Source organism: Podarcis erhardii, assembly GCF_964252035.2.
Source record: "Podarcis erhardii genome assembly, chromosome: Z".
Taxonomy (NCBI): Eukaryota; Metazoa; Chordata; class Lepidosauria; order Squamata; family Lacertidae; genus Podarcis; species Podarcis erhardii.
Window position 1 is genome coordinate 38559629 of NC_138504.1, and position 19183 is coordinate 38578811.

The 19183-nt window shown below is 43.6% G+C and overlaps 1 protein-coding gene and 1 long non-coding RNA gene across 2 annotated transcripts in view; both read left to right on the forward strand.

The window, feature by feature from the left end:
- The first annotated feature begins 2143 nt into the window (after positions 1–2143).
- LOC309333891 lies at positions 2144–4173 on the forward strand. The gene is made up of 2 exons (XR_014152761.1): positions 2144–2195; positions 3723–4173. It is a non-coding gene; the product is annotated as an uncharacterized lncRNA (long non-coding RNA).
- A 5211-nt stretch (positions 4174–9384) lies between these two features.
- ENTPD8 (ectonucleoside triphosphate diphosphohydrolase 8) overlaps positions 9385–19183 on the forward strand; it is a 36400-nt gene continuing 26601 nt past the window's right edge. Inside the window, exon 1 of the mRNA XM_081847670.1 lies at positions 9385–9510. The gene's annotated coding sequence lies outside the window, so the exon portion shown is untranslated. The remainder of the gene's footprint in view (positions 9511–19183) is intronic.

The following is a 19183-nucleotide window of genomic DNA, read 5'->3' on the forward strand; positions in this document are numbered from 1 at the left end:
ATTATCATGCCACCTCACTGTACCTACAAATCTTGGTCTTTTGAAAAGGGTTGTCTTGTGGCTCAGATGATGAGTCTTGGACCTAGGCCATGGGATGAGTCTTCTGAGAGCTGCCATATTTTATCAGGTTACAACACACACAGAAACTAATTTTTGCTGAAAGCAGACCCATTGAAATTTGACCCATTGCAGCAGTTTTTGTTCTTTTAGTAAAAACAAAATGAAGCGCTGGTACTCATCTACTGATAAAAGTGCTGTGGGTGCCAGCACAAAATGGCTGCCATGGGCTGCATAGAAAGAGGTGGCAGTGAGTAGTGTCACAAAAAAGCTCTGCATCCAAGTTAGTCACATCAATTCCAGTGGGTTTACTCTAAGTAGGACTAACACTGGATACAGCCCTCCAAGTTGCCTCCAGCTAAATTCTACTCAGAGTGAACCACAGACTTGTTTAATTTAATGGACCTAGTCCTATTATTACAATTATTAGGGTTGTCTCCAGCTAAATTGTACTTAGAATTGATCTTATTGAATTTAATAGATGTAGTCATAGTAATAATAATAAAAATAATAATATAATTTAAATATTTTGTGTAAACTTCTTAGAGTTTTTGTCACAATCAAATAGCAAAAAAATGTTGTTAACTACATAATTGTTGTTGTTGTTATATAACACATGGTAGCACTTGACAGTGGAAAACATCAAAGCTTGCAGGACATCAGTTGAATTGACATGAAAGTACATACTTGGGGCTGGTGGATAATAAAACCAGCTTGCTGATATATCCTTGAAGAACATGGGTGCCTTTTGCTAAAAAAACAAAAAAAACAAACACCAAGCACCTTTTCTGTTTTAAGACAAAATATATTTTTAAACTATTTTATTTTCTTCATCCGCCAGACTAAGAAGGGTTGCTACAGTCCCTGACTAAAAAGGAAATGTGCCAAGCAATAGTTTGCTCACACCCCTGTGTGTTATGGTTAATTAAGGGGTTAATTAATGTTGCCTCAGTGACTGTAAAGGCAGGAACTCTGCCTCCATGAGCTAACGAGTGATAAATGAGGACACCTTGAACTAGTCTGGACCTTAATTACCTATGAGATGTCCTTCCCATGAGACCATCATATTATTGAAGCTCTGTGGAGCGTGCCTTCTCAAGGATGCTACTTTGCACTTTAAGTCTGAACAGGAGTAACAGAACCCCTGGTGTCCTTGGTAGTTCCCCTCCAAGTCTGACCAAGAATGGGCACTCCTGCTAGTAACTCACCTATTTAAAACACAGTCTTGAAGTTCTCCAAAGTGTGAGCCTTTTCCTCCATCAGATATTGGGTACATGTTGTTTTACCTGTGCTAACTGCTCACATTTTCCCTTTCATCTGATTCCTGTAGTGTAAAGGCTTGAACCCTCAATAGAACTAGGTTGTTCCAAAGGACAGATCGGGGCCATAAAATACATGCTGGCATGGATGAATGGGCACTAGATTTCCCTATTTAAGAAAACATTCTTTGTGGGGGCTGGCTTTTTCTACTGCGTTGGTCAATATAACAGATGGGCAATTCTATAATCGCTTGCATTATACAATCTTTGTATACAGCGGTGATAGCATGCTGGTTTCTGGACCTTAACTGACCCAACTTACTTCCAATACTGGGTAGAGTGAGATGGCACTTAGGTATGGGGTGAATAACAAAGCCCACAGATAAAATTTCTCTAAAACAAGTTGTGCTTTTCTTAATAATCTAATAAGGCAATGTTTAGCAATTTTTGAGAAATGTATATTAGAAATAATATAATTTTACCCAGAACAGCAAATATTTTTTAAAAAACCCAACAGAGATAAATTCATCCAGTTACATCAGTTCTATACTATTTTCAGTGTTCCAGCTCTCATACAGTTTGAACTATTTTTTATTTATTGCACTTCTTCAGTTCCAGCTATGCAAGTTTTCATCTCTCTGACTTTATGACTTGCATAATAATAATTTATTCTTTATACCTCACCCATCCGGCTGGGTTTCCCCATACTAACTACCCTGTATTCTATCTTTTATCTTCACATATAAAATATTTTCATCCCCTCTAACCTTTTAGCCAAACAGGACAAACGTAGACTTCTGGTTAAATTTCTGTTTCTCCTTGATTGTCAGGTTGCTAAGATGGACTTTTGACCCTCCTGTGTAAAACTTCCTGAGCAAGGTATCCTCTTAAACTTAACCTTCCTGTGAATTTTTGACCGTCATATGCCCGAGAATATTTTAAGCAAAAAGGAACCATTTTATAAGCCACATTTTACAAACAAAAACCTAACAGAAAATGGTCTATACCTTCACAACACCCACAAACCTTCTCCCCCTCATCCATCTCTCTATTTTTGTGCAGGCACATTTTCACACACTTGTTTGGGAATTGTAGTGAAGGCGCAACGCAAGTCAGCATGTTGCCTAAGCAACCCTGGGATGCTCCTTTTCATTCTGTGTACGTAATGCCAAGAAGATTGGAACAGAAGTAACGAAGTCATGCATCTGGGGCTTGGATGCTCAACTTGGCCAGGAGGATCCAATCAACAAGAACCAGAGTATACCTAAACAAGTTCTAAACACAAACACAAAACAAAGAATCCACTCAATGAACAAGGAGAGTCTGTAGTGGCTTAGTAAGCAATCCCTTTTATTAGGGAACTCTGAGAATTGTAGCTATGGGAGGGGAATAGAAGATATCTCTTAACAACTCTCAGCTCACATCACAAATTACAGCTCCCAGAATTCTTTGGAAGAAATCATAACTTGGCATGGAAATATCTGCCAATTTCAATTCTCTGTTTTTCGTTTTTCCATTCTTCAGTTCTCTTGATTCAACAACATTTTAATGTGATTTTCTCACAATAAACACATTTTTATATGCAGATTTGATGAATATACACATTATTTGCAACACAACGTTCACTAACAGTACATTTTTGTATGTTATTTTCTGTGCTTTTTTTCTAGTAAAATATCACTAAACCAACACCATGTTGTTACAGTAAGTGACACACTTTTAACAACAACAACAAAAAGAGGTGCCAGTACTGCGTATCCTTGAGTAGCACTGGTTTAGGAAAGTTTTTAATGTTTGAGGTTCTATTGTGTTTTTAATATTCTGTTGAGAGCTGCCCAGAGTGGCTAGGGGCCCAGCCAGATTAGTGGGGTATAAATAATAATAATAATAATAATAATAATAATAATAATAATAATAATAAATGTTATTTCTCTAACACCTTCATTTTTATGCACACTTACCACTAATGTATGCATTTCTGTGAACATTGGTTGGAGAATTCCACTGCAAAGCTCAGGTAACTATGAGGTTTGAAGGATAGCTGTGTTTCAGAAAGTATGAATGTGATAATTTGGCTTTAAGTGAGCACTGGATCAAATTTCTCATCCATGCCTAGCCATGACTGTGAAAGCAGAGTAAGAGTGCTTTAAATGTCTGATACAGAAGTGGCCATAGAGGGATGAGTTGGCTCAAGCAGCCTGGTGGTGATTGAGTGGTATATGATGGGAGTGGCAGCCCCTCCTCCAAATGCCCCCTGAGCCCTCTGACTTCACCTGCTGATTTCAAGTGTGGTGAGGATACATTCAGATCTGGGGAATATTGGGCTAGTTTCCCTGAATATAATGCTGGTGCTTCTGTCCTATTTTCTAGCATTCCTTTCACGCTGTAGCACATTTTGTCTTACAGAACCATGGCTTTTCGACTGATATGCTGGCATTTTAAGCTAAATTTAATCCACACCTTTGTGACACATCAATGAGCATCACTGGAGAATGCTGCAACTCCCCACACATTTTCTGCACAGAGGTGCTTCCATTCCCCCAGGATGTTCCCACTGAAGTGGGAGAAAAGAATTACATTACATGCTGGCATGCCACCCGAATCTTCGTTATTTTATTCCGGCAATTTTCTGGGTTGAGGCAACTGCAACTGGAACACACACCCCACCCCCCCAGGAATCAAATGGCACAGAAAGGAGTGTTAAGCATGTACTGTATTCTGTTAACATGTTATTTATCTTATTATTTATTTATTAAATTTGTATAAAGATCTCAGGGTGATTCCCAGCACAAAAATAAAAAATAAAAACACAGAATACATCATAAAAACAAGAGCGAAAACAAAACAATACCCCCCCCCCACACACAAAAAACCATTTAAAAGGTCACACAATGATAGTCAGCCAAAGGCCTGGTTGAAGAATAATGTTTCCAGAAGTGATTTTTACAGCATGGGAAAGCTCATATACAATCAATCCTACTAGATAGATGCTGAGGCTATTCTCGCTGAAGAGCAAGAAGGATTTAGGCAAGGCAGATCTACTCTAGATCATTGCTTTGTCCTAGCTCATCTCATTAAGGGGTTCTTTAATTCCTCCTCACTTTCTGCCATCAAAGTTGTGTCATCTGCATATCTGAGGTTGTTGATATTCTTACGGCAAACTTAATTCTGGCTTGGGATTCATCCATTCCAGCCTTTTGCATGATGAATTCTGTGTATAATAAGCAGGGAGACAATATACAGCCTTGTCTTACTCCTTTCCCAATTTTCCTCTGAATGAGGGTGAAAGAGGAGAGCACAAAATATGGTCTGAAGCTCAACATCAAAAAAACAAAGATCATGACCACTGGTCCCATTACTTCCTGGCAAATAGAAGGGGAAGAAATGGAGGCAGTGAGAGATTTTACTTTCTTGGGCTCCATGATCAATGCAGATGATGACAGCAGTCACGAAATTAAAAGATGCCTGCTTCTTGGGAGAAAAGCAATGGCAAACCTAGACAGCGTCTTAAAAAGCAGAGACATCACCTTGCCAACAAAGGTCGGTATAGTTAAAGCCATGCTTTTCCCAGTAGTGATGTATGGAAGTGAGAGCTGGACCATAAGGAAGGCTGATCGCCGAAGAAATGATGCTTTTGAATTATGGTGCTGGAGGAGACTCTTGGGAGTCCCATGGACTGCAAGAAGATCAAACCTATCCATTCTTATGGAAATCAGCCCTGAGTGCTCACTGGAAGGACAGATCCTGAAGCTGAGGCTCCAATACTTTGGCCACCTCATGAGAAGAGAGGACTCCTTGGAAAAGACCCTGAAAGATGGAGGGCACAAGGAGAAGGGGACGACAGAGGACGAGATGGTTGGACAGTGTTCTTCAAGTTACCAACATGAGTTTGACCAAACTGCGGGAGGCAGTGGAAGACAGGAGTGCCTGGCGTGCTCTGGTCCATGGGGTCACGAAGAGTCGGACACGACTAAATGACTAAACAACAACAACAACAACAAGCACATTTCTTAGATAAGTATGCTAAGAAACCACATGATGTGATCTACGCAGCTTTCATTGACTTGAAAACTGCATTTGACTCAATCTCGCAAGTAAGACTATGGGTGAAGCTGAACTCAACCATAGGCAAAGGATTACTGTACCTGATTAAATGCTTATACAAAGATACTGTGCTGAAAGTACGCCGCTCCACAAATGGTCAACTTACAGGATGTACCAGCTACAAAGGGAGTTAAGCAAGGGTGTATCCTAGCACTGTTCAACTTATATATAAATGACATTGTCCAGTGCCTAACATCTCCAGGGTATCATGCCCCACTGGCCAGAAAACCCATCTCAATTCTACTATATGCAGATGAAGCGATTCTCCTATCTCATACAAAAGTAGGCCTAAAAAGACTGATCAGAGCATTTTCAGGGTATTGCCAGAGAGAACAGCTGACTGTGAATTACAAGAAAACCAAAGTCATGGTCTTCTCAAGAAACTTTAGAGCCCATAGATGGCATATGGACAACCAGCCAATCAAACAGGTCAAAGTTTTCAAATATCTTGGCCTTATTTTCCAGTCCACAGGGTCATGGGGAGCACACCAGAAATGTGCAAAAGAAAAAGCACCCCAAAGCACCACAATTCTGACACGCTTTTTCCACACAAAAGGTTGCAAACATATAAACTCAGTTCTGGAAGTGTTCCAAACTAAACCCCTAGCACAGCTATTATATGGGGCTCAGATTTGGACTGGCACTCAACTGGCCTAAACTCAAATCTCTCTGGTCTAATACCCCTAGTGCAACAAGAATGTCACAAGAGTGCCTGGTCTAAAACTGTCAATCAAAAACTTCTCTCTTGTGGTTTATCCCCACAGCCTAAATGATATCGAGCGTCAGAACAACTTGGCCACAATAAGGAAATTTTGCCCATGGTATGACCATTTTCCATTCTCCCACTTTGATTCTCTGGCTCCCTATCTAGCAATTTTAAAAATACAGACGTGCCTTTACCCTCACAAGACTGAATGTACTGCCCTTGGCTGTGCTTGAGGGATGATTCCAACAGATTCCATATGGAAAATGCTTATGTCCCTGTGGAGATGGCAGCACCGAATCAGTGGCGCATGCCCTCCTAGCTTGCACTCTTTACAAAGACTTGAGGAACGAGATTATCGCCCCTCTTTTACTGTCCATCCCGGGTTGCCCAACCACTGCCACAGTGTCTTTACTCCTGGCAGATCAAGAGGAACAGATCACTGCAAAGGTCGCAAGGTGGGGCAATCAGAATAAGGTCCACTATTTGACTGCTGATTCAGGACTCTAAACTATGTTTTATATAATCGACTTTTTATTTTGTTCTGTGTATATTGCAATGTTCTTTTGTTGCTATGGCTGATGGCTGACGCAAATAAAGTTTCATTCATTCATTCATTCATTCAAAATGGAAATTAAGAGTTACAGAAACACTGGGGAAATGCAATAAACTGCCGTGTGAGTGCAGCCTAAGATTCAACTGTAAGTCTGTCTTCCTGACACTGACTGGCAGCAGTTCCTCTGGGTTAAATTATTATGAATATGGTTATAATTATGATTGTAATTATAATAATTATAATTATAATTATACATTATTAATACTGCGCCCATCTGGCTGGGTTTCCCCAGCCACACTGGGCGGATTCCAACAAAAGATTAAAAATACATTAAAACATCAGTCATTAAAAAGTTCCCTAGACAGGGCTGCCTTCAGATGTCTTCTAAACGTCAGATACTTGTTAATTTCTTTGACATCTGATGGGAGGGCGTTCCACAGGGCGGGCACCATTACCAAGAAGACCCTCTGCCTGGTTCCCTGTAACTTCGTTTCTCGCAGTGAGGGAACTGCCAGAAAGCCCAGTGTTCAGGCTGAACGATGGGGGTGGGGACGCTTCTTCAGGTATACTGGGCCGAGGCTGTTTAGGGCTTTCGAGGTGACCACCAACACTTTGAATTGTGCTCGGAAACGTACTAGGAGCAAATGTAGGTCTTTCAGGTCTTGGCAGCCACTCCCCGTCACCAGTCTAGCTACCGCATTCTGGATTAGTTGTAGTTTCCGGGTCACCTTCAAAGGTATCCCTACATAAAGTGCATTGCAGTGGTCCAAGCGGGAGATAACCAGAGCATGCACCACTCTGGCGAGACAGTCCACGGGCAGGGAGGGTCTCAGCCTGCACACCAAATGGAGCTGGTAGCTGCCCTGGACACAGAATTGACCTGTGCCTCCATGGACAACTGTGAGTCCAAAATGACTCCCAGACTGTGCACCTGCTCCTTCAGGGGCACAGTTGCCCCATTCAGGACCAGGGAGTCCCCCACACCCGGCTGCCCTCTGTGCACCCAAACAGTACTTCTGTCTTGTCAGGATTCAACCTCAATCTGTTAGCCACCATCCATCCTCCAACCGCCTCCAGACACTCACACAGGACCTTCTCTGCCCTCACTGGTTCCAATTTAAAAGAGAGGTAGAGCTGGGCATCATCCGCATATTAGTGAACACCCAGTCCAACTCCTCTGATGATCTCTCCCAGCGGCTTCATGTAGATGTTAAAAAGCATGGGGAAGAGGACGGAACCCTGAGGCACCCCACAAGTGAGAGCCCAGGGGTCTGAACACTCATCCCCCCCCCCACTTTCTGGACACGGCCCAGGATGAAGAAACGGAACCACAGTATAACAGTGCCCCCAGCTCCTCTAGATGGTCCAGAAGGATGTTATGGTCGATGGTATCAAAGGCTGCTGAGAGATCCAACAGAACTAGGAAACAGCTCTCACCTTTGTCCCTAGCCCACCAGAGATCATTGCCCAGCGCGACCAAGGCACTTTCGGTCCCATGATGAGGTATGAATCCCAACTGGAAGGGATCCAAATGGTCCGCATCCTCCAGATGTGCTTGGAGTTGTTCAGCAACCACCTGCTCAATCACCTTGCCCAAGAATGGAAGATTTGAGACTGGGCGATAGTTGGCCATATTGGCTGGGTCTAAACATGGGGTTTTTTTAAGAAGCGGTTTAATGACCGCCTTTTTCAGCGGGTCTGGGAAGGCTCCCTCACAGAGCCCATTGCCCCCAGAACCCTGCAGAGTCCATCGCCCAGCCCTTCCCAGCTCGCTTTTATTAGCCAGGATGGGCAAGGATCAAGGAGACAGGTGGTTGGTTTCACTCGTCCAAGCAGCCTGTCCACATCCTCGGAGGCAACAGATTGGAATTGATTCCATGCAACTCAACTCTCCTGCCCCGGCCCTGCTCCCACGGCAGAGTCTACCTCTTTCCAAATCTGAGCGACTTTATTTGCAAAAAACTTTGCCAAATCGTTGCAAGAGATCTTGGGGTCTTTACCAGGCCAGAATGCCAAAGGTGGTTCCATTAAATTGCAAACCACCTGAAAGAGTCTCCTGATGCTGTTTTCTGCAGATGCAATAGAGGCAGTGAAGAAAGTCCTTTTCGCTGTCGCTATCGCCACTTGGTAGGCTCGACGTTGAGCTCTAACCCGTGTCCAGTCCAATTCAAAATGAGTTTCCTGCCACTGGTGGAATTATTATTATTCTAATTATTATTATAATTATTATTACAGACAGGGCTCCTTCCCACCCTACCTGATGATGCCTGGTATTTGAATCCAAATCTTCTGGCACGATAAGGCATGTCAGCTTAGCTATGGGCCTCCTTACCTAGGGAAAAAGGCTGACTTTGTCTGTCACTGGAGCCCTCCCTCCCTCTCTTCCCTCCCTCCCTCCCGGTTTGGCACAGGTGACTGCTCACCTGCCATACTTAGAAACAGGAAAAGAAAACACCATCTCCTTGACCCTCAATTGTGCATGCATCAAGGAAATTCTTGCTTGACATGCTCCACTAGGGAAATCGCCTTGCCAAGGCCCCGGCTTGTAAACAAAACCTGTGGGCAGGATGTGCCAAAGAGGTGTTGCTCAACTGGGCGTCCACGACACAGAAATGGGCAGGCAAAGCAGAGTCCCAGTTCCAATGACAGGGAGGGAGGGAGGCGGAGGCGGAGGAGGGCATGATTGGCTGCATCAATATCTACAAGAAGGCAACCTTTGTACAGTGGCACATCCACCTGAGTAAGCTTTGTTTGGTGGCGACAGGATCAGACGGTTCGCTAGCTGCATTCCTGCTTGGGGTCATCCAGCTTGCCTCTTCTGCCCCCTGGAGGTAAGTGGAGAGGGGCCCCTTCTTACCACGCATGCACCAAAGGCAGGTATAGAGAAATTGAGTAGCAAAATAAGTTTTCTCTTTCTCTCTCTTAATCATTACTGAAATCAGGAGCCCCATCCAGGAGGTACAGAACAGCTGTAGGAAAGGACTGCCGCTCCCAATTATCTTGCGGAACATGCTGCCACAAGAGGCTTGTTCACACATCATACTGAGCTCAGCTACAAACTTGCAAGTGTTTGTGTGCAACAGTGTGTGCCCCCTTGATTTGTACAGCTCAGCTGTTTGCGTACAGATTGTACACATGTTGGATGTTATTGGAAGACCTCTAAGGTGTGGGCTGTGGCGATGGTAGCCCCTAGGTTTTAGTGATCTGAAAAGAAGTTTGGGTTAGGATCAGAGTTCTGTCCATGACTAGTAGTCATGATGGGGAAATGGAACTTCCACGTTCAGGGGCAATGTATCTCTGTGCATTCAAGGGTGCCAGTTGCTGGGCAGCAATATTAAGATGTGGCTGTTGCTTCCATGTCCTGATTATTGGCCTCAGCAGCCAGCAATTGGTTGGCTGCTGTGTTGGGGAGCTCTTTTTATATGAATGTGTGTGTGTGTGCGTGTGTGTGTGTGTGCGCGTGCGCGCATTAATGGAGGATTGACTATTGGCCAAGCATGCTGCCTGTCGGTTCCCTCATAATATCAACATGGCTTCTAGCCATGACAGTTATAGAGCATCTAGGTTCAGGAGCAGTCTATCTTCAAATGCCAATTAGATGGGAAGCAATGGTGGGAGCAGGCAGTTGCTTTCATGCCCTGCCTGTAGGGTCCTTGCAGGTCGTTATGGGAAATGGGAAGCAGATATTTCATGGGATCTGGGTCTGACCCAGCATGGCTCTTTTATTTTCATTCATACAAAGTGGTGCTCTGTTTGTTTGTTTATTTTATTTTATTGATTTATTTAATTTGTTTTATTAATTAAATGTTTATACGTAATCTGAACTTTTCATAAAAGTGTATCAAGTCAACAAAATCATAATCAGTAAAAAGCAAAATAAAACATAATAAAAAACCCAGTAAAACAACAGTAAATACCAGTAGGTTAAAAGAAAATTTCAACCTGCAGACGCCTGTCTAAGTGGTATAGTTTTCAGAAGATGTCTATTAAGAACTTTGCTTCAGGATGAGAACAGAAATCGTGTGGCGGCACACGTCAGCAGCGGGAGGCCCCATTAGCTAAAGTGGTACCTCAGGTTAAGAACAGTTTCAGGTTAAGAACAGACCTCCAGAACGAATTAAGTTCTTAACCTGAGGTACCACTGTACCTTGAACCTGGTATGGTAGCAAAATGGCAATCACTGTACTTTTCTTCCTGCTCTGATTTGCAGAGAATGACTTGTGTCTTGGCTCCACTGTAGGCTGAGATAACGGCAACTTTCCTTGTCAAAATGATGGTACACCTGCCATGTGTCCCCAGGCAAAGCATTTATTTAGAGCATTTGCAGCCTTCTCTAGAGGAGAAAAGCAAACTCAGGCACCAATTCTTAAACTGAGTGCCACAGCCACCAATGACAGTTTTGTTTATTTAACTACTACTACTACTACTTTATTATTTCTATCGTGCCCATCTGGCTGTGTTTCCCCAGCCACTCTGGGCGGCTTTCATCAGAACATTAAAAACAGAATAAAACTTCAAACATTAAAAACTTCCCAAAACAGGCCGCCTTCAGATGTCTTCTAAAAGTCAGATTGTTGTTTATTTCCTTGACATTTGAAGGGAGGGCATTCTACAGGGCGGGTGCCACCATCGAGAAGGCCCTCTGCCTGGTTCCCTGTAACCTCACTTCTTGCAGTGAGGGAACCGCCAGAAGGCCCTCAGAGATGGACTTCAGTGTCCAGGCAGAACGATGGGGGTGGAAACGCTCCTTCAGGTATACTGGGCCAAAGCCGTTTAGGGCTTTCAAGGTGAAAATCGACACTTTGAATTGTGCTCAGAAATGTACTGGGAGCCAGTGCAGGTCTTTCAGGACCGGTGCTATATGGTCTCAGAGGCCGCTCCCAGTCACCAGTCTAGCTGCCGCATTCTGGATTAGTTGTAGTTTTACAACTATAAATTGCACAAATGTTTTGTGCATCCGTGCCTAATCTCGTCCTGAATGAATGAATCTTTATTTGCGTCAGCCAATGGCCATAGCAATAAAACAACAATACGATATACAAAAAATAGAAATAAAAAGTTGATTATATAAAATACATTTTAGGGTTTTGAATTAAATAGTGAAATAGTGGATCTTATTTTGATTGCCCCAGCTAAAAACCTTGCAACCTTTGCTGTCACCTGCTCCTCTTGATCTGGCAAGATAAAGGACACTGTGGCAGTGGTTGGGCGACCCAGAATGGACAATAAAAGAGGGGTGATAATCTCGCCCTTTTCTACATTTTTTTTTATTATTGTGTGTATTTCTTTTTGTAAATCTACCAAAATATAAAATAAAATTGGGATTAAGGTTTTTTCTCAGGACGGTGGAAGGCGTGTGTGCTGTGTGCCGTTGGTGAAGTGGTGGTCTTCTTCTTCTGATAGGACATGCTGGGGGGGTGTGGAATGGGGGTTTGAGGAGGGTTAGCTAAAAATGTCCCTATTTTCACCTGAGGAATGTTGGAGGGAATGTTAGACCGGCTTCGTCTTTGTTATCCTTCCACAGGTAGGCTAAAGCCTTCCTGTCCAGACAGACCTTTGGAAACTTAAGGAGCAGGCGACACTGATCACTGACTGGGCTGTGGTCCAGACAAGCAGGATTTTAGTAACTGGTTCCAAATGTGTTCTGATGTATTTCAGGTATTATTTTTAACTAGTCTGTTTTTATGACTCTATATTTTATATTTGAAGTTTTTAAATGCTGTGATCCACCTTGAATCCCAATTTGGGAGTAAGGTGGGATAGAAATGTAAGAAAGAAAGAAAGAAAGAAAGAAAGAAAGAAAGAAAGTAAGTAAGTCTGGGGAAATTTCCTGAGGGCCAGACAAAGAGGTATGGAGGGCCGTATTTGGTTCTCAGGTCTAAGGGATACAGCAAACATCCCACACACATAGCAGCAACACATTTGCCTCCCCAACGTAATGAGAGTATAGCAATGCTCTACCCATCTCTTAAAGCTCCATCATTTTAACACTCTCATAGAAAAGAGAATTCTGGCCAGGGCAGATTCTCTAGTTTCTGTAGAACTGAGAGGTGATAAACCCTATCTGTAAAGTTCCCTCATCCACAAACGGCGAATGGTTCCGCACCTCATATTCCAGGCAACTATTCTGCTTATGTTTCCTCTCCTTGCTACTATTTCCCATGATCTTTTTTGTTTATATGATGTTGTATTCTGATTTGGTTTCATCAATTGTTTGTAGCTATAAAGAGAAAGCAAGATACGTGTTTATTATAATAATGATTTTAAAAGTGATTTCCAAATAAGTCATGTACAGAGGAAGTAAAAAATAGATGGGCTTAAGTGTGACTAACATCTGGATATGATTATGTTGATACAGTACAAATAAATCATTATTTGGATAAGATTATGTTAACATACAGTACAAATAAATCATATACAGTGCAGACCCATGGAAATCAAAGGGAAAGTATGACTCACACTGCCAATTACATAATTATTATCATCATTATAGGAGCTCTGTCCTCCTTCAGGTGTATTCCTGCCAATCATTTTCTCTACATAAAATAAAAATGGTGAGTGATACCATGGAATGAACCGGCTTAGGTCCAGGGTCTACTTAGGAAGCTGTCATGATGACAGCTAGGTAGACTATTGATCTACCTAGCTCAGTATTGTCTACTCTGATTGGCAGCGGCTCTCCAGGGTTTCAGGTGGGGAATTTTTCCCAGTAATACATGGGTAGGAATTTAACTTGGGACTTCCTGCATGCAAGGCAAATGCTCTACCACTGAGTAACGACACTTCCCTCCTTGTGTGGGACACCTACCAGTTGACTACCAATTACAGACCAGGCCCATGGCTCAGTTGAGCATGAGATTCTTAACTTCAGAGTTTCAGAATCGTGGGTTTGAGCCCCATGTTGGAGGAAAAGATTCCTGCATTGCAGGGAGTTGAAGTAAGTGACCCCCATGGTCCCTTCCAACTCTTACGATTCTATGACTTTCTATGAGTGAGTGACTCTGTGGTTGATATAAGATTAATAATAATAATAATAATAATAATAATAATAATAATAATAATAAATTTTTATTTATACCCCACCCTTCCCGGTTCAAAAACTGGGCTCAGGGCGGCTAACAACAAATTTAAAACACTTAATTGTAAAAGCAGCATAAAATACAGTATAAAAACATGAATAACAATAAAATTCAAAGTTCAGAAATCACTTTGGGGGAAATCCATATAATAAGCATTGGATAGTCACCAGGGCTAGCTGGCTGAATTAGTCCTACTTGGGCCAGCGAGGAGGCCAGGGGAGAATTAGCTGTGGGGTCTCAGAGCGGGTAATCCTCATAAAAGGGGAGGGAGAGGGAAGAGAAGGGAAATAAAAGATCAGGCTGAGTTCAAATTAAAGGCCAGGTGGAATAGCTCTGTCTTACAGGCCCGACAGGTTAAATCCTGAAGGGCCCTAGTCTCATGGGACAGAGCATTCCACCAGGTCGGAGCCATCACTGAGAAGGCCCTGGCCCTGGTGGAGGATAGTCTAACTTCCTTAGGGCCCGAGACCTCTAAACTATGGTTATTCATGGACCTTAAGGTCCTCTGCAGGGCATACCAGGAGAAGCGGGCCCGTAAATACGAGGGCCCTAAGCCACAAAGGGCTTTAAAGGTCCATGAATTTAGGCTGCAATCTTGTACACACTTACCCAGGAGCAATGGAGACTGGTCCATTAGTGCAAATATGGCGCAGTCTCACTGACTTCAATCTGCCCTCAGCCACTTCCCCCCTTCATGCCTTCCTACTTACAACCAGTCCAGGAGATGGCCCAAGCTGCCAGCTTTACTCGCCCTCCTTAGTCTCAGTGTTGCCTTTAACTCTGCAGGGAAGAGCATGGGGATAAAACGTACCTGGCTCCGCCTGTCAGCAGCTATGGTGCCACCCTCTGTTTAGCTCCCTGCCTTCTGCCCTACCAGTCCCAATGGGCACCAGTCAACACAGCCTGAAAATAACTTGCATTAAACTCAGTGGGGCTGCACTGTTAAACTTGTGGCTCATTCAGATTACATTTGTAATCACTAAGGCTACCATACACCATGCATTTAAAACACACACACACACACACACACACAGAGAGAGAGAGAGAGAGAGAGAGAGAGAGAGAGAGAGAGAGAGAGAATCATAGGAACTGTTGCTTGACAAGGTCTCTCTCTGTGTGTCTCTCCAGCAGTACAATGGCAGATTCAGAAGTGCAGGGTCCCTTCACGGTAATCACCGAAGCCTTCTATGATTACCAGGAACAAGCTTAAAACTTTACTCTTCTTATATTAGAACCGGATGTTTAATCCAGCTCTTGCAGAACACCAGCCAGCAGTCTCAATCAAAAACAGTGATAGGCTGATCAGAGAGGAGATAAGCATTCTTTCTAATAAAGTCCTTTACAAGGTTGGAGATCAGTGCAAGGAAAAGAAAACGGGGGTGGGGGGAGGGAGAGAGAGAACCAGTGCTTTTAAAAGTGAATTGTTATACACAGCATATATGGGTGCTGCTTTGCATATCGTTCCGGAAACAATATTGTCCACCAAGGCCAGCCTCCTTTCAAAATGCAGAATATCACCTCTGTAGGAGGACAGATAATATTACATGTTATGCACAGGAGTCAGCGGCTTGATGAGTTTCAGATGTTTTTTCTTCTCAGTCTGTTACTAAAAGCACACTGGCTTCTATACCACTATAGTCATTAAGTTCCCTCAAAGAATTTGGGAGCTCTGGTTTGTTCCCTTCCCACAGCTACAATTCCCAGAGTTCCTGTGAAGAGATATTGACTGTTAAACCACTCTGAGAATTGTAGCTCTGGGAGGGTAATGGGATGTCTCCTGACATCTCTGAGCACCCTCAACAAACTACAAACTTCACAGAATTCTTGGCAGGAAGCCATGACTGTTTCAAGTGGTACCATAGCACTTTAAGTGTATGGTGTGGATGTGGCCCAATAATGTATTGATTCTGCCTTCAGATTCCGGTGATGATCCTTGAAGAAAGTTGAAGCAGAAGAGCTTGTAAGAGCAAGACTGGGGTTGATTTTGGGGAAACGTTCCTTAAGAGATTATTTTTTAAGGGTAGAAGCATCAGTGCAGCCCCAGGAACAGGCCTGTTTCCTCAGCACCCTCATACAGTCACCCTAGACACATTTAACTGGGAGGAAGTCCCTTTACACTCCATGGGTCTTCTCCATTGAGTGCAAATGGACTTCCTCCCTGGTACAGAAGCTGTTTTAGGGCAGCTCCACCGGTTCCCCCACACTGGGCACTGAGTGGAGAGTGCGCCCAAGAACCACTCACCTCCTTCCCAAAGCCTAGTTAGCTCTTCCCCAGCTTTGGGAATGGGATGGGAGGGTTCGCACCTCCTTCCCAAAGCCCAGCACAGTGGCCTAGCTCAGGGGACCATAGTACCAAAGTCCAGCCCTACCAGGCAAATGTGATAGGATGATTTAATGCGACCATAAATACACTCATGCATCTCTTTATCGTCTAGGCTGCCTGCTTGTTGATGTTAAATGTCAGACAGGTGCCTAAGGTTGAGTTTTCACTCAGTAAGGACTGCAGGCTGCATTTTCTTTCATTTGTTTGGAAGATCAGTACTTCAAGGGCACTACGTTTAGGGGTCGGCATTGTACAGGAGCAACAGGCCCCTTCCGAACAACACACACTCCAGTGGGGGGCTGGATGACTGCAATTCTGCCCTTCTTCCCATGGGCATAGTCAAGGGGGGGGCAGCTGACCCCCCCAATCAATAAAAATAAATAAAAATGCATAGGTAACTGAGGTCCTGCTCCCCCCCTTCCTACTTCCTCCTCACCCAGAGATCTGAACTGATTACTTGCGGAGGGATTTTGGGTAGGGGATATCTTCCAGCCCCACCTGGAGATTGTGAGAATTGGGAATTTCTGCATCCAAACTACCACTCAGCTATGGCCCTTCCCCTAAATATAATTTTTATAAAGCAAGATTCTCATCCTCAGAGTCCTGAACAAAGAGCTGTTTCTTTAAAATAGGAACATAGAAAGCTGCCTGTTCAGCATCAGTCAGACCCATTGGTCTTTCTAGCTCCATATACTGGACACTGACTGTCAGCAGCTCTCCAGGGTTTCAGGCAGGTGCCTGTCCCACCTGTTATTGGAGGTGCTGGGGACTGAGCCTGCAACCTTTTGCCTGCAAAGGAGATACTCTACCACTGAAGATTCCACCCCTAGTGCCAAAGATCTGGATGGATGGCAGTGCTTGCAGAATAAGGTTCCAGTCCTCATGGTTCTGAATAAAGGAATGGTATGAATAGAAAGCTGCCTTGTACCAAGCAAGACCATTGGTCCATCTAACACAGTATTGTCTACACTGACTGGCAATGGCTCTCCTGGCTCTTTTCCCAGTCCTACCTGGAGATGCTACTGGGGTTTGAGCCTGGGACCTTCTGCATGCAAAGCAGATGCTCTACCATTGCGCTGTCCCTTCCTCAGCATTAGGCTATTACTCATATCACAGGTGATTTAAGTATATGCAGGTGTGGTTTCAGAGTAAAATTTTTTTATCCCTTCCGCCCCATGTACCTTCAGCCTTCCTCCCTACACACACACACACACACAGAGAGAGAGAGAGAGAGAGAGAGAGAGAGAGAGAGTGTCAGTCCTATATTTTCTTGCTTTCCATGTCTGCCACTGAACCAACCAAACTTCCTGGATTTTTCCATATACCTTTGTTTCAAGTGAAATGACGCAAAAACGCACTGCACCTAACCTTTCGAAAGCGAGACTTGAGACTTATCGCACGATCCATCTTCATTAAATAATAATAATAGTAGTAGTGACAGACCTCAGCTGACAACGTGACTGTGTGCATTAGACATTTAAAGTGTTTTTTAAAATATCCTGCTCTCGCAGGAGAACAACCTGCCAGGCCGCTGTAAACTTGTTCAAACAGCAATGTTCTTGTGCTGTAAGAGATGTCAACGCCACTATTTTAAAGGGCATAGGAGGCTGTTGCAGCCCAGAAGTTATCTTGCAAACTCCCCTGACTGAACCCTGAGCCCCAGTTAAAGGGGATGTCATGCGTGCCATACCATTAACTGGAAGGGCAGGATACCAAAGGATGACCAGTTCATTTATCATAAATTTATTTACATTATTACATGTGGCATTACAGTATTTATGTTTACTTGTGGGATTAACTTACCCCATACATGCCAGCTTGACAACTTCACTCTCAGGAATCAGCACTGGTACAAGTGCCATGCAATACTTATTCCACACTTGAAAGAAATTGAAATTTTAGCTTGGGGGCACCTACACTTTGGAACTCCCTGCCTATTGACATCAGGCAGGGGCCTTCCACATTTATTTAAAATATTTTGTTTAGTCAAGCCTATCCAGACATGTAGATGCGACTTGTTTTGTTTTTAGCAAGCGTTGATTTTAATAATCTTTTGAATATTTTGAATACCTGGTTTTTATCAATAATTTCAATGTATTCTTTTATATAATTGTAAACTGCATAGGGGTTCTTGTTTTTCTGGACACCACAGTTTAAGAAAGATACTGACAAACTGGAGGTTTAGGATCAGAGTTTTCCTTCTCCTATATGGGCTGCCTTCCATCTGCCCCTCACTTCCCTCTACAGCACATGCAGAAACCACCTTCTTGACCACTGGACCCACTATTGGTCTCATCTGCTCAACCCACCAGAGCCTGTCTTTGCATTCAGCGAAGTCCCTAACTCACCAAGGGTTTGAGACCCATCAGCTACCTTCACCAGGTTTAGCTGGCCAGCTGAAGCCATTCCCAGGTTGTGGCCGCTGTCACATGCTGACAACTTCTAGGAGCCACACATGAGAGCTAGGTGCAGAGTCGGGGCCAAAGGAGGACAAACTACCCCAGAAGGAATATGATGTGTCACCCACCAGAGGTACTACCTCTCCCCTAACAATCCATACACCCCATTGTTAGATATAATATAATTAATAGAATACTGGGTGCGGGTGGCACTGTGGTCTAAACCACTGAGCCTCTTGGGCTTGCTGATCAGAAGGTCCGTAGTTCAAATCCCCACGACGGGGTGAGCTCCTGTTGCTCGGTCCCAGGTCCTGCCAACCTAGCAGTTCAAAAGCATGCCAGTGTAAGTAGAAAAATAGGTACCACTCCGGCGGGAAAGTCAACGACGTTTCCGGGTGCTCTGGTTTCTGTCATGGTGTTCAGTTGTGCCAAAAGCAGTTTAGTCCTGCTGGCCACATAACCTGGAAAGCTGTCTGTGGACAAATGCCAGCTCTCTATGCCTGAAAACGAGATGAGTGCTGCAACCCCATAGTCGCCTTTGACTGGACTTAACCGTTCAGGGATCCATTACCTTTTACCTTAATGAATAGAATAGAATAGAATAGAATAGAAATGTGTGGTGTGGGGCTTCTCCAAATGGCCCATTCATTCAGAATTAATCCCAATTTCTTTACACAAAGTTTATGTGATGGTTAGACTAGGT